General features: G+C 36.3%; 1 protein-coding gene across 2 annotated transcripts in view; it reads left to right on the forward strand.

Moving 5' to 3' along the window:
- Positions 1-17155, forward strand: part of COP1 (COP1 E3 ubiquitin ligase) — a 260438-nt gene that overhangs the window by 235709 nt on the left and 7574 nt on the right. The gene's annotated exons all lie outside the window — the stretch shown is intronic.

Below are 17155 nucleotides of genomic sequence, written 5' to 3' on the forward strand. Positions count from 1 at the left end.
GCCTTATTTTTTGAAACTCTTTAGAAGTCATTAGTCTACTCTGGTCTTCATTTTGATGAACGATTTTAAGATTTCGTACTCACTTGTATTATTTGTGCTCTGCTTAGTTACATGAGAAATTCAAATCTAGATTCAAGACCCTTCACTAAAATGACCTCTTACTAAAAATTCTGAACACAAATATTATCGAGGCTTAATTCAAAAGGGAAAGGAATGTCTTATGACTGAATCTATCTTAGGATTTGTTTATAAATATATTTGAGAGGTGTCTCCACCACTCCATCATTTTCTGGGATGTTTCAGCTGAGGCCGAGAAATGTAGTACTCAACCAGGTGTTCTTAAATACTTTGCAGTATCTCCGTCATTTTGAACCTGCTTGCTACCATGTTCTTCCATTTCATCTTCCCTGTAGTTCTGTGTGTCCTCTCCCCCTTTTGCTGCCAGATCATATATGCCCCTTACTCCTCCACAAACTCCAGTAAATCTAGTAGATGACAGCTGGCTTCTACTCAAACCAGATACATGAATGTAGGAATCAAGTGACCCTCATATATGACACATCAAAGCTGACATAGTAATTAGAGATGGATTTATTTGAATGTGAAGGCAAGTACATATTTTGTACACTGCCCTAGTACCATCAGTTACCCATTCTTCCTTGTGGAAGCTCAGAATTCGATCCTCACAATATAAACTTAAGTCCCATTAGAAGGTGGAATATGTATTGTCTCTTTACTGTTATACTTAAAGACTGGATAGAATTTTATCTACTTTTATAGCCATGGATATGCTAAAATCAGGAGCAGTCACAGAAGTAATGGCATAGCTATATTAATTTTCTTCTGCTAGGTTGGTGCCTGTTCCTGTTGTTAAATAGTTTTAACATCCACCCCTGAGAACAGTATGTGTTATGTATGCTCTAAATGTGAACACAGGTTCCTGTGGATACCAAATTTAAAAAGGTCTTAACAGGAAACAGGAAGTTTGAGGTAGAGAGGCGAGATGATAATCTGGTGATTCCGGTGGAGGTAGATTCTTGGCAGAGGTGGATCTCCTTCCAGTTCCTTCCTCTGTGTGTATGTGTTTCTGCCTATGCATTTCCGAATTGACACTTAGACATGATTTTTGACTACTTTGAAGTCTAAGTCATTGATGTATTGTTAGCCTTTCAAAATGGTAAAACATCTTAGAAGAAATCCTACAAAGAAACTATAGATTAATCTGTATATGTGTATATGGTCATTTTCCCAGTGGAGCAGTTGATACCAAATCCTTTTTAATGAATGTGAATTTTCATGTAGAGAACAGATCCAGTGGTAAAATTCAGTGGGCTGGTATTTTATTTATAGTCATTATCGCATTAGGCTCTTTTACTTTTAGATAAAATTTGAATTTCATATGCATTGATGTCTTCTGATTAGTACTGTCCTTTCATAAATCTAGGTATAGGAAATATCTAGCACCTAGAGCATCATTAGTTTGCCATAAAAAAAAATCTGGTCCACTTTGTCTTAGAATGATTATAAAAAATCTTCAATATGGATGTTTCCATTATTCAGGAAAATCTTAATTATAAAGCTTAAGAATTTTGAAATTGAAAATATGATAAGCCACCAAATTTAGAAGTCCTTTTAAAATTAAAAAAAATTTTTTTAAATGTTTATTTATTTTGAGAGAGCATGAGCATGAGCAGGGGAGAGGGGAGACAAAGAGAATCCCAAGGAGGCTCCACGCACAGTGTGAAGCCTGACATGGGGATCATCCCATGACTGCAAGATCACATCCTGAGCTGATATCAAGAGTTGGATGGACGCTTAACCAACAGAGCTACCCAGGGGTCCCCGCAAGTTCTTTTGATTAGCTGAGTAATTCATTTCCTCTTATTATATAAGTTAGTTATAAAGAACAGGTATTTAAATGAATAAAAAATGAAGTATGATGAATATAATATATTTTATTAAAATAATGACTCATTTTATTAATCATGGATTATGACTATATCATTCTATTGATGATAGTCTTTATAAAGTTTATGCTAGATAGGGACCCAGTATCATCTTAAAGTGAGGAAATTGGTAGGGAGGCAAAAAAGGATTTGGATTTAACTGGATGATCTTGAAAGTGTTTCCTTGTGACGAAGAAACTCCGCAGTCTCCCAGATCTTGAATTGGGATTGGCAGGGAGGAGTAGAGTACTATAGAATACTCTCTTCCACCTTAGATCTGTGGCCAAGCCCTTTTCTCCAATGACAGCACTTGAAGTCATACTTCTAGGGAGATTATATAAAGGACCAAATTCTACACAGAGAAAGGCTTTAAGGACTCTTAAGTATATGATTTGAAATGTAACATCCATATATAATAGAGTCGAGGTTTTGCCATAGATTTCAAATGTTCACCTAAGATGCCTTTCTCCTTCCATTCTGATTTTGTAAATTTGGGTTGGGGCCAGGCATGCTATAAGCTTATTAAATCAGTATGCTACAGACCCACAATTGATATATTGTTATCAGTCTTCATGTATTGATTCATGGCTTTGCTATTCCATACCTGTGTTTGTGGCTTTGGACAAGTTACCAAGTGTCTTTAAGATCATGTTCCCTTGTTTTAAATTGAGGATGAAAATGGTAATTTCCTCATGAAGACTGCATTGTGGAGGCTGAGTGAAATAATTCATATTAAGTCCTTAGCACATTAACTGGCCTGTAGTGGTCAACAGTGGGTTATGTGATAATGATAGAAGTTTGTTTTTTTTTTACTACTTCTCCAAGATAGTAAAATGAGATAGTAGTAAAATGAGAATCTTAGATTCTAAGATCAAAAAATTCATTTATTGTCTGTCTTATAAATTCAATTCAAACAAATAATTCAGCCTTAGGATCCTCTCTAGAAGGCAGGGAAAGCTAACCAACATTTCAGTTTAAAGAGTAGGATCTCTTATTGATAGATTGTGGTTTTGTGCTCATTCTTCCTTAGACATATTTATATATATATATATATATATATATATTCATATATATATATATATATATATATATATATATATTCATGAAGTCAGTTCAGAAAAACCACATGCTGAAAGAAAGTTCAGGGACAAAACAACAACAACAACAACAACTGCTGGGCTTACAAATGGCATTCATTTAAAAATCTTTGAAGATCATTTTGGAACCAGTGTTTGGGTATCTTTTTGTGGGCTCTCACGTGCTCCCATATGCAGCCTAGATTTATGGCTGGATTAAGGTCAGTGAACACACTCCAGTCAAGTTGGAGGACTCTTCTTATGAATCACATCCAGACAAAAGTGTAATGCATATAATTCTGAGATCCAGAAATGATATAAACTTGATAAAAGAGATCTACTCTATTGTCCTAATAAAAGAATGATTTCTGCATGTTAGGAAAGCCACTGTGTCTCAGTAAGAGGAAGCAACTACATGTCAGCACTTTGAGTAGTTTCTCTTGTTTGTATATAAATCAGAGGGTGCTGTTGAGAAGTTTATAAAGGTTTAGGGATGGTTTTGAAGAAAATAAAAAGGGGTCGAGGAAACCGGATGATTGAACAGTATGACTTAACAGAGCATTGATAAAAGAAAACTGTTAAAAATCTCTGCATATTATATTTGCATCTCATGTCAGAGGAGAGGAAAAGGATGTTCCTAAAGCAACTAGAGATCATACATGAACAGGAAAGCTGAAGGGGCAAATGCAATTGAAAGCGTTCTGTGGCTGCAGGATCCTGAGGCAAAGTCAGATTTGACCGTATACCAAGTCCATGAATTCATATGCGAAGAGAAAAGCCATTGTAGTTTTCCAGAAGTATTTTAAATATAAATATCCCCACCCTTCCATCCCACCCCAAAGAGAAAAAAATGTGGCAAAGGCCCCCAATCTTGGTATAAAAAGAGCCGAGAGTATGTATGGTCTTTTATTTGCAGTGACACCGTGGTCAGAACTCCAAATTAACACCCTTTTCTGGCAGTGAGAAAAGGAGGTAGCTGTTCATAAAAAAGAGAAGGCCAGATAAGACAAAAAAACTCTATTGAAAGAATTTTTTTTTTTAATTTTTTTTTTTCAACGTTTTTTAAATTTATTTTTGGGACAGAGAGAGACAGAGCATGAACGGGGGAGGGGCAGAGAGAGAGGGAGACACAGAATCGGAAACAGGCTCCAGGCTCTGAGCCATCAGCCCAGAGCCCGACGCGGGGCTCGAACTCACGGACCGCGAGATCGTGACCTGGCTGAAGTCGGACGCTTAACCGACTGCGCCACCCAGGCGCCCCCTATTGAAAGAATATTAAGGAATTAACGGATAGATGTAGATTGTGAGTTGTTCTTGGTTGAAGTCTAGTTACCTCACATTTTTATATACTTTATTAATATTTAAGGAAGAATATGAAATTCAGCCACCTTTCTCACTGTTCTGTGTCCTCTAGGGAGTTGTATTTGCAGATACTTTGTGTTGTACATAGTGATTTACCAGTTTCATCGTTTTGAGTGTTTGCCTAGAGAATTTAAATGGATGTACAGGTTTAACTCAGTGGACACTTTAAGAAGAAAATTCAGTGCTTGTAGTACAAACTGTTGAAGACAGACCACTTACATTAATTTTTACTATCTCAGCTGCAGCTCTTGGCTTTTAGAAGACAAATGTGAATAGTATTTCAGTGTACTTTACATCTGCCTTCTCACTAATAACGTTCTGTCACTTGACAGGAAGACTCAGTCTTAAAGATCATATGTCTTAGCTTTGTTTTTCCCCTCAATAAAATCTCCAAAGAACTTGCCTTCCTGAGTTTTACAACACAGACCATAAAGTTGCTTTGGAGGAGAAAATGGTTTCTGAATTTTTTGAGATTTTTATTTGGCAAGGTTGTGCTTTTAAAACATCTCAGGGGAAGGGGGGAGCATGTGCCATTTAGAACTTCTGTCTTAGGGTAGTGTTCTGATTAAGACTACTAGAGTCCGATTGTCAGATTTGCTTCCTCTTGCCACTAAATACTAGCTCCGAGGCTTTGGGCAGGTTACCAACCTTTCTGTACCTCTGTTTTCTCTTCTATGAAATCAGAATAATAGTATCTTCCACATCATATTGTGGAACAAAATTAGAAAATATATGAAAAGTTATTGAGATAGGTGAGAAACTCAAGGTTAATGACCAGTCAAGAAATAATAAATGTTGCTGTCATTATCTTCAACACTTCCTGCACTAATCCATATAACTGAACAACTTGCACCTGTTTTTAATTCATTAGATATTAATTTTGCAATATATAAAATATATTCCTAAGTATACAAAATATATTTAGATGGTTTGCAACCCGATATAAATATTTATAAACATCTGTGGGATAAGCCTGAATGAAAGAAATCCTTCTAACAGAATTACTCCTGAAAGTATTGACCCTAGAGGGGGAGACATTACTTCTAATAGGGAGAATTATAGAAGACTTTATGAAGATATCGGCTCTTGTGCTGGACTTCATAAAGACATACAGGGTTTCTGAAGGCTTAAGACACAGGTGAAGGACAGGTAAAGACCTGGACAGAAGACCAGAAGCCATCATCTATTTAGTACCAACCAGGCATTATATGCTAAGTGTTCTCTCAATTCAAAATCTTCACCATAAGTCTTTTAAGGTATATACCTTTTTTTTTAAATGTTTATTTTTGAGAGAGAGAGAGCGAGCATGAGTGGGGGAGGGCAGAGAGAGAGAGAGGGAGACACAGAATCCATAGCAGGCTCCAGCACAGAGCCCTATGCAGAGCTCGAGCTCACAAACCGTGAGGTCATGACCTGAGCCTAAGTCAGATACTCAACTGACTGAGCCACCCCAGCGCCCCTACGGTATATACTTTTGACCTCTATTTACAAGTGAAATTAAGGGTCAGAGAAGTTAACTGATTTACCCAAGGTAACACAACAAAAAAAGGAATAGTAGAGTTAGAATTTGAATCCAGGTCTACCTGGCTCTTTTTCTGTACGGCCTTCAGGCTGGATAACAGTGTGAACAAAAGTATAGATGAAAGAAACTGCAATAGATGTCTCAGAAACTTCTAATCGAGTAACCTGAGGAAAGAAAGTGGGGTAGGAACTCTGTTGGAGGATGAGAGAGGTTCCAGATTACATAGTCTTGAATGCCATGCTGAAAAAAGAAGTGCAGTCTTCTCTCCTTCCTTCCCCCACGCCTTTCCTTCCTTCCTTCATGCCCAGCTTGGAGCACAAGGTGGGGCTTGAACTCATGACCCCAAGTTCAAGAGTCGGATGCTTAACTGACTAAGCCACCCAGGGGCCCCAACGTGTAGGCTTTCTTATGTAAGCATTAATAAGCTCCTAAAGCCCGCCGTCTAGGAAGATGATATTATCACATGGGAATAATTTCATGGCAATGTATAGAGGGCATTATACTGAGAAGAGATTGTACGTGTAGTTAGGTAGGCTATTAAATAATATTTTTTTCTGTATTCAATTTCCTTTTAAAAATATTTAAAAGTTGGCCTCACATATTACAAACATGTTTATTTAAAAGTGAGTATGGGGCGCCTGGGTGGCTTAGTCGGTTAAGCGGCCAACTCTTGATTTTGGCTCAGGTCATGATCTCAAGGTTATGAAATTGAGCCCCTTGTCGGGCTCTCTGCTGAGTGTGGAGCCTGTTTAAGATTCCCCCCCCCCCGCCCCTTCCCCTCTCTCCACTTGTGCTTGCTCGCTCTCACAAGTGTGTGCTCTCTCTCCCTCTGGAATGAATGAATGAATGAATGAATGAATGAATGAATGTTTCCATATATTCATTTCAAGAAAACAACTTTTGGTGGCATCTGGCTGGCTTGGTCAGTAGAGAATATGACTTGATCCTCGGGGTTGTGGGTTCAAGCCCTATGTTGAGTGTGGAGCCTACTTAAAAAAAAAAAAAAAAAAGCTTCAAAAAACACAGCTTTTGAGCTGTGTTTGAGGATACAGTTATTGTCTTCCACTTACCAGCATACAACTTCTTTTTTCTTTTTGTAAGAATTTCACTTGCTTAACTTAATAGATGTGGATTGAAGAATTTTTTTAAGGGATAGGATTAAAGAAAAGGACTCTAGGTGCCTGGGGAGTGTGAGAGGGGGATGAGACATCACTGAAGGAATAGAACACTATTAGAAAAATTAATTCTGTCTTTTCCTTGCCATTGACTCCTTGTTATCCATAAATAACATCCTAACTCTAGTTATGAGAGAGTTCATTTGTGTGTTTACCTCAACCTGTTGTTCTCATCTAATCAACTAATACACAAGCTGACTCACAATTCTCATCACTCCCAAACACCATTTTCCCCCCAGACTCATTACGTTTGCATGACCATGGCCCTTTGCCTAAAATATCCTCTATCTTTTCTCTTGAGAAATTTCAACTTTTTCATGTTCCGTTTATGGTCTTATGTTTGAAGCCTTGCTAAATCTCTCCCTGGTAGAGGATCACTTCCTTCTTGCTTCCTTAGTTGCCCCTCTGAACTCTATATTTCTTATAATAATATAGTAATTTTCTATTTAAACCTCCATTTACCCTCCCAGTCTGTAATAATATCAGACATCACGTCTTCCTCATCTTCAGAACCCAGTACATAGTAGAATACCTGGCATGTAATATCTACCCTAATGATAGATGAATAAAATGGCATGAAATTAATAAACTTTATACTGAAGCCACTATCATGGCATGATAGTGCTGTGATAATGGCCGTTTATTCTTTCTGTGGAAGCATTTTGGAGAGAGTTACCTTATCACCTCAGAGATTAGAGAAAGCTTTTTCCAGAAGCTTCTGTCAAAGCCAAGTTCTAAAGACTGAGTTAGCTTCAGGAAGTTGTGCAAAGGCCCTTAAATGCCACAGATTTGAACTTCAGGTAGAGTTGCTTTTGAGGTCACCAAGTCATCTAATGCCAAATCCAATAACCCATTATTACTTAAACAATCCTTTCATCTCCTCATGGTTTTTTGGCAGTTTTGGCTACCTTCTTTTTCTTAAACTCTTACCCAGAACTAGAAGCAACTTTTCCTTAAAAACACCCACTTACAAGATGCATACTGTGTGCCGGATACTTCTATATGTATCTCATTTGATGACAACTCTATTAGTTCCTTTCCCTTCCCTTCCCTTCCCTTCCCTTCCCTTCCCTTCCCTTCCCCTTCCCCTTCCCCTTCCCCTTCCCCTTCCCCTTCCCCTTCCCCTTCCCCTTCCCCTTCCCCTTCCCCTTCCCCTTCCCCTTCTGTTCATTAGCTCTATTAGCTCAGTTTTATTTTACAGATGAGAAGACTGCGATTTAGAGAGGTTAAGTAATTTGTCCATGATGACATAGTTTGGAAGTGTTAGACCACTGAGCTTAAGTGTTTCTGACGCCAGTGACTGTTTTTTCCATTTTGCCACTCTGGCTGTCTATCTGTATAGCATATTTTTACCCACATGTTTAAGTTAATTTGATTTTAAGGATACGGATTGTCTTACTTCAGTCCATTTCATCCCGAAGACCAGTTAATAATATGTGCAGAATATAGAAGTGAGCTCTGTGGACTTGCTTTTTCTGTAAGGGAAACCTAGGACTTCTCTTAGGTGATCAAGAGGCTTGAAATTGAATATAAAATATGGCTTGTCACTTTAACAAGAATGAAATCCCAAGTTGGAAGTAGGGTTGTTTGTTACCTGAAACTCAGACAAGATAAAGAGAGAGTAGAATCGCCAGATAGAAAACTTATGATTCTTTTACATATTGAGAAAGCCCCGAAGGTGTGCTTGATCTACCATACAGTTGAAGTTCACGGTAATGATGCTAGTTTATCTGGAAAGATTTCACTTCTGATCATGGTAGTTGCTTCAGAGACTCAGAACAGGGGAATGAGATACTTATCCCTTATTCTCTTGTACTGTTTGAATTTTTATCACATATGTATATTGCCAGTTCAAGTAAACCAATAAGTATTAGAAAGAAAGGTGTCACAGTGACCCCTGAGGAATGGTATGTTATTGTCCCCATTTTTTAATCCAGCAGCTTGCTAAACTCTCTCAATAATTTTAATTATCCATTTCCTACATTCTTGAGATATTGTATGTACTTAATAATATGATCCACAAGTAATGAAAGTTTAATCTCTACTTTCCCAATTTTATACCTAATTTGTATTCATTTTGCTTTATTATTTTGCCAGGATCTCTAGTATAATGTTGAATGGAAGTGATGATAACTGGCATCTTCGTCTTGTTACTCACTAAAGAGAAAACTTTTGAGTATGTCACAATTATGTATAATCTCTGCTGTAAATTTTTGTAGAAACCTTATAAGGAAGTTTCTTTCACCTTTCAGCTTGTGGACAATTCTTATCATAAATGAAATTGGAGTATATTATTGCTTTCTTTTGTACCTATTGAGGATGATGTAATAATTGTTTAAATATTGTCGTGATAGATAATTTAATTTTTTTTTCTAATTTTAATTCAGTCTTACCTCATTGGAATAAGCCTATATTGGTATATATTCATGTTAAAATTGACCTGCTATTTCATTTGGGACTTGTTCATCTATTTTCACAAATAACATAGGCCTATAATCTTCCTGTCTTGCATTGTTCTTGTCACATTTTATTTTATTTGTTTTGAGAGAGAGTGTGTACGTGCACAAGTTGGGGAGGGGCAGAGAGAGAGAGGGAGAGGGAAAGAATCCCAAGCAGGTGGCAAGCTGTCAACACGGAGCCTGATGTGGGGCTCTAACTCACAAACCGTGAGATCATGACCCGAGCCCAAACCAGGAGGTGGACACTTAACCAACTGAGCCACTGAGGCGCCCCTGTTCTTGTCATATTTTGATTTCCTAATTATATTAAGTTTCATGAAACAAGTCAAGGAGTCGTCTTTTCTGTGGACAAATATGTGTGATATTGCAAGAACTCTGTTCTGGAATATTTGGCTGAACTTCAGATAAAATCATGAAAGCCTGAGGTCAAAAAATATTTTGACACTTGACTTTTTCTTTTTTTATGCCTGTAGGATGATACATGTTTTCTATTTCTTCTTGCTCAGTTTTGGTCAGCTTTTTTTATAAGAATTTTTCTACTTGGTTTAAATATTCAAATTTGTTAACATAAAATTTTTTATTTCCACTTTTTTGCTACAAAATTATTTAGTCTCATTCTGAGAGGAGAAATCAGTTTTACATAATGCTTAAGAGTTGAGGAAAAATATGAAAAGGGCTATATTCTGATTTTGTTTAATAGGTATCTTTCTTCTAGTTAAAAGTTTATCATAGTGAATACCAAGGTTTACACATAAAACCATTCTTATTTTATGAAAGTCCATGAACATAGTATTTCTGTCCATCTATTTAGGTGTTCTTTGATATTTTTCAACATTGTTTTATAATTTTCAGTGTGTAGGTCTTATGCGTATTTTAGCCTTTAAGTGGTTCATGTATTTGATGTCATTACAAATGGTATTTTTTAAAAATCCATTTACTAATTATTCATTGCTAATTTATAGAAATACTGTATATTGGTGTTTATATAATGACATCATATCTGACAACCCTGCTAGATTGGTTTATTAGTTTTAGCAGCTTTTTGGAAGATTTGTTAATATTTTCTGCATAATCATGTCATTTACAAATAAAGATAACTTCTTCATTTCTCATTTGTGTGCTTTTTCTTTCTTCTTCCTGACTATTACATGGTGTAGGACCTCTAATACAGTGTTGAATAGGAGTGATGAAAGCAAGCATGGCTCCCTTTGCCTCCAGCCTGAAAGAGAAAGAGTTCAGCATTTCACCATTAAATATGATGTTAGCTAAAAAGTTCTTCATAGGAATTCCTTATCACCTTAAGGGAATTCCTTTTTGTTCTTTGTTTGCTGAGAGTTTTTATTACGAATAGGTATTAAATTCTGTCCAATGCATTTTCTGTCAGTTATGACTACATGATTTTTCTGTACTATTTAAAATGGTGGATTACATTCATTGATTTTAGTTTTATATATTAAGCCAATCAGAATATCTGAATAAATCCCACTTGGATATGATGCATTATTCTTTTTGTATATGGCAAAATTCTGTTTACTGGTATTTTTTTTTAATGTAATGCCCCCCCCCTTTTTTTTTTAAGAATGTTTATTTATTTTGAGAGAGAGAGTGAGAGTGACCTGGGTAGGGGCAGAGAGAGAGGAAGAGAGAGAATCCCAACAAGGCTCAGCACTGTCAGCACAGAGCCTGATGCGGTGCTCAATCCCACAAACCGTGAGATCATGACCTGAGCTGAAATCAAGAGTGGGATGCTCAACCAAGTGAGCTACCCAGGCACCCCTGTTTACTGGTATTTTGTTAAGGGTTTTTGTATCTATTTATGAAGGCAATTGGAATGATTTTTTTCTCTGACTTTGACTTACAAACTAAGTTTGGAAGGGTTGCTTTTTCCTCTGTATTCTGACTTCTTCTTTCTTCTGTCATATATGAGAATTTGCAGATTTCATAGAATTTATACATTACAGTGCCTGTGAGTTTTCTTGGCATAAAGTTGTTTGTGTTTATTCGCTATCCTTTTAATAACTGTAGGAAGCTAGTGATATCCCCTCATTCATTTCTGATATTGTTAACTTACATATTCTTTATCTTTTTTGTAGGAGGTTATCAATTTTATTTCATGCACTAGCTTTTGTTTTTAATAATTTTAACTATTTTTATCTTATTGATTCTGCTTTTTATTATCATCATGTTTATGTTTATATAATTTGCTTTTTTTTCTAGCTTCTTAAGCTGCATGTTATTATATCATTGATGTTAAACCTTTCTGCTTTATTCTTACAAGCATTTAGAGATAAAGTTTTCTATCTAAGTGCTGTTGTGGCTACGTTATACAAATTTTGATATGTTGTGTTCTTATTTCCTTATGAGTTCTTATTTGAGCCCTGGGTTATTTAAGGGTGTGTTTTTAAATTTCCAAATATTTAGAGATTGTTTTAGAGGGTCTTCTTTCTATTGTTTTATACTTTTGTTCAGTCAGAGAACATAGTTGCATAATTTCAGTCTTTTAAGTTTATTGAGCTGTGTTTAATGGTCTGGCATATTGTCTGTCTTGGTGAATAGTTCACATGCACTTGAAAAGAACATATAGAGGCTCCTCGGTGGCTCAGTCAGTTAAGCATCTGACTCTTAATTTCGGCTCGAGTGTCATGATCTCACGGTTTGTGGGATTGAGCCCCGTGTCAGGCTCTTGGCTGACAGTGCGGAGCCTGTTTAGGATTCTTTCTTTCCCCTTCCCCACTTGCATGCGCTCTTGCTCTCTCTCTTAAAATAAATATTGAAGAAAGAAAAGAATGTATAGTTTTTGCCGTTTAAGTAAGATTTATGTAAATATTAATTTGCTCAATTTGTTTCTGGTAGTATGATTCAAATCTTTTTTGTCTTTGATTTTCTGTCTGCTTATTCTTTGAATTATTAACAGAAGAGTATTGAAGTCTCCAAACCCAAGTGTGGACTTATCTGTTCCATTCAATTCTGTCAGTTTTGCTTTGTGTATTTTGAAGCTCAATTTTAGATATATATGCATTTAGGTTTTTAAAAATTGATTGACTCTTATTTAAATATAAAATGTCCCCTTTTATCCCTGGTCATATTCTTTGTCCTGACGTCTACTTTTTCTGATATTAGTAGAGCCATTCTGGCATTCTTACGTTAATATTTGCGTGAGATATTTTTTTCTCCTTTTACTTTGTATCTTTAAAAAATTTTTTTGTTTAATATTTATTTATTTTTGAGAGAGAGAGAAGCAGAGAGAGAAGGAGACACAGGATCCGAATCCAAAGCAGGCTCTAGGCTCTGAGCTGTCCGCACAGAGCCTGACGCGGGGCTTGAACCCACGATCCATGAGGTCACGACCTGAGCCAAAGTCAGATGCTTAATCAACTGAGCCACCCAGGCGCCCATGTTTTTTTTGTTTGTTTGGTTGGTTTTTTTGAATGTGTGTTTTATGGACAGCACAGAACTGGTCTGCTTCTTTTATCAAGTCTTAACAGTCTCTGCCTTTTCATAGCAGTACAGTATTTAGACCATTTACATTTACTTATCACTATGGTTGGATATTTGTCTACCATCTTGCTATTTGTTTTCTATTTATTCTGTGTGTTCTATCCCCATGTCCCTCATTTCTGTTCTTTTTGTAATTCATTTTGTTCCCTTTACTAGTTTATTAGCTATACTAATTCTGTACTTTTCTAATGGTTTCTCTAAGGTTTATAATATTCATATTTAACTTGCCACAGTCTTTCTTCAGATTATACCACTTTATGCATTATGAACAGTATACTTCTGTTTTCCTATTTTATCCTGTGTACTTTTGCTGTCATATGTTACTTCTGTTTATAATAACCGTAATGCATTGTTATTATTTTTGCTTTAAACAGGCAGTTATCTGTTAAGAAACTTAAACAACAAGAGAGCAAATATCTTTGATCATTACCCATATATTGGTCATTTACAGCACTCTTCATCTTTCAGTTTAGATCTGAATTTTCATGTGGTATAAGAACTTTAACGATTTCTTACAGTGCAGATCTGCTGCTATCTCAGCTTTAGTTCTTTGAAAATAATCTTTTACTTCTGCATAATCTTTCTAGGTTGACAGTTTTCTTCCTCATTACCTTAAAGATGCTGTCTTACTGGCTTGCATTGCTTCTGATGACAAATTGGTGGTCTTATTCTTCAGAATGTAATGTCTTTTTTTCCTCTGGCAGTTTTGAAGATTTTCTTTCTTACACATTTTTAGCAGTTTATGATTTGCCTTGATGTGGTGGTATTTGTGGGTATTTTATATAAAATTTTCAGTTTTGGAAAATTTTTAGCCTTCTATCTTTATATACTTTTTTCTGCCCCTACTCTATTCAGAATTACAATTACTGTTACACATATATTAGATTGCATATTGTCCTGTTGGTCGCACAAATGCTCTTTTTTTTTTTTTTTTAAACCTTCCCAGTCTTTTCCCCTTATTCTTCAATTTGGATTTTCTTTTTCCCTGTGTCAGACTTCTTGGTGTTTTATTCTCCACTGTTTCATCCATTGTTATGTCTATCCAGTGAATTTTTTATTTGAGATACTGTACTTTTCAGGTGGAGAATTCCATTTGGGTTTTATAATTATGTCTTCCATTTCTCTTAAGTTCACTGTTTCTTTAAATACTTGAGTATGGTTATATCTGCTTTATAAATCCTCATTTGCTGCTTCCATTGTCTTTATCATTTCTGGATCTGTTTCTATTCATTGATTCCCCTCCCCTGGTTATAGGTCATGTTTTTGGTCTTTTCAGTGCTCAACATTATGAATGCTGGATTTTGTTGAATTTTTTTCAGAGTATTAAAACTTGGGCGTGTCTGGCTGGTTCAGTCAATAGAATGTGCAACTCTTGATCATGGAGTTGTGAGTTCGAGCCCTACACTGGGTATAGAGATTACTTTAAAATAAAAAAAACTTTAAATCAATTATATATTTAAAAAATAATATGAATGTATGTTTCAATGGAAGGTTGTTTTTGGAGATAGACATGATTTTTGGACACTTGTTTTTAAATTTTATTAAGGTGACTCTAAAGTGCCAATCAGCAAACATTTTCTTAAAGAACCGCATTGCAAATATTTTAGGCTTTACAGACCATATGGTCTTGGTTGCAATTCCTCAACTCTGCTACTATAGTGCAGGAACAGCCAGAGATAATATAAAATCAAATTATCATGACTGTGTTCCATTAAAACTGAAAAACAAAATATAGCCCATGGGCTGGTTTGGCCTGTAAGCTACAGATTGCCTGTCCCTGGTCTAGAGAAGCATTTACTTTAAGGCTAATCTAGCCCTACTAACAAGGAATGACCCATCTGGGGACTTTACTGAGCGCCCTAAATGTTCAGTGAGGTCTCTTCACTCTGGCTCCTCAAAACTCAATCATCTCTTGACTCTGCGTGAAGTCTGGCATTTGATAGTGTTCTAGATTCTCAGTAGTTGTGCTTTCCCTGTTCGTTGTTGTTTTCCTGGCCTTGTGTAGTTTTACCCTATTCATATGTGGTTTGTTATAACAACTTACAGTCAAGGGGACCCCTATGCAGATTCCTGGAGCTCTACTTTTATGTACTTTCTCCTCTGTGGTAGTTTGCCCTACAAATTCCAGCTGCCATACAAATACTCCGAACTTTATCTGTTTCCTCAATTTAATAAATCTACTGTGGTCTGCTTAGATTCCTCTGGGCTCTTATATGGATTCTTCTTGCCATGTAGCTCAGAACTTGCCTCCAAGCAGAAAGCCAGGGCAATTCTGGCACTCTCCTCATTGGTTTCCCTTCTCATAAAGGATGATAGTCCTGTACTGCCTGTTATCCAGTGCTGTCTTACAGATTTTGTTCAACTTTCTGGTTCCTTACAGGAAGACGGCAAATCCATTCCATTTACTCTGTCACTGCCAGAAATGGAAATTGTTTTTTTTTTTTTTAACATTCATTTCTATAGTAAAATGATTTCTCATTTAAAATTAGTTATGTCCATCACTAAGAATAAATCCTTCAATAGCAAACTGAGTGAATAACTTATTTCTCGTCCTGCTCATATTAGCTATAATGGCACTTTTCTAGGCAAGCTAGTAAAGACAAAACTGTTCCAGTGGATGCTGGTTTTGTTTCGGGATAAATAAGTTTACACCGACTTTAAGCAAGTTGGTGTATGTTTGTGTATGTGTCTTCTGTTTTCATAAAAGACTTACTGCTAATTTTCCCATTGTCTTTTTTAATCACTGTACAGTTAAGAAGATAGGTATATTATTAGCTTAACCTTAAAGAGAATTTTGCAGCAAAACTGCCAGTTTTTAAGAAAGAGGGAAAAAATAATGAGAATTACTGGCTGGCATTTTATTTTATTTTTTAAAATAAAATCCCAATTATTATTTTTATTATTTTTATTTGTTTATTTTTATTTTAGAGGGAAAGAGAATGTGTGAGGCGGGGAGAGAGGCAGGAACAGATAAGAGAGAGAGAGAGACAAAGAGAGCAAGCGGGGAGGGGGGTGGGGGGACAGAGAGAAAGAGAGAGAGAGAGAGAATCCCCAAGCAGGCTTCCCACTGTTGGTGAAGAGCCTGATATGGGCCCGAACTCACACACCGTGAGATCATGACCTGAGCCAAAACCTAGAGTCAGACACTTAACAGACTGAGCCACCCAGGCGCCCTGAAAGATTGAATCTTAAGCAGGCTCCGTGCTCAGTGTGGATCCCATAACCCTGGGATCATGACCTGAGCCAAATTAAGAGTCCAATGCTCAATGGACTTGCAACTGAGCCACCTAGGTGCCCCACTGGCTGGCATTTTAATTTTATTTAGCAAGTAAAAGCAACCCATTGAGCCAGAACTTACAAAGATTAGGGCTCTAGCAGACTTCAGCTATAGCTAAGAATTACCAGTTACTCAAAATGCACACAAGAATCGCTCAAAACTACAGTAATAATCTTGTACTTATCGCTTTGATACCTCTATGCTGAAGTAAAATACCTGGTTTTCTTTTTCTGTTGCATGCAAAAGTTACTTTATCTTAAGCTAATAATAAATATCTGGCTGTCTGAAAGTTTAATCCTAAATCCCTTTAAAAGTTCCTGGTCTTCGGAGGGAGGGGCATACTAAGATGTAAAGCTGTTATTTTTCTTTCGTTGTTTGTTAATTTGAATAGTTTTCAGTGCTTCTAGGAGGTCTTAGGACACCCTTTCACCTATATGTGTCCCAAAGGCAGTTCCAACTGGGCACCTATGTTGGCTTATTTGTAAATGAGATGTTTATCTGTTTCCACAGGAAAAGATGTTAGAGTTAACCCTCAGGTAGCATTTACTATGGCAACATCTATTAATGCCATGATAGTCCTGAGGTTACAATCAACATTGTTTATTCATTTCGGATAGTTATTAGATAACTTCTTTCTTCGGTTTAGTGTAGTAAGTGTATAGACTTCAAACTCCTCTTATGTGATGATCTGACTAGATTATATTCTCTTACTTATGTTATGCTCAGTTTTTCAAACTGTATGATAACATACCATGCTTTTCCAAGCTTTTCTTCCACCAAAAATTAGAAGTTTGAATTATATAATTTATAATGTCTATAACTGGTAGAAGTACATCTCTC

This window comes from Puma concolor, chromosome E4, assembly GCF_028749965.1.
Source record: "Puma concolor isolate L17-30 chromosome E4, mPumCon1.1.hap2, whole genome shotgun sequence".
Lineage (NCBI taxonomy): Eukaryota > Metazoa > Chordata > Mammalia > Carnivora > Felidae > Puma > Puma concolor.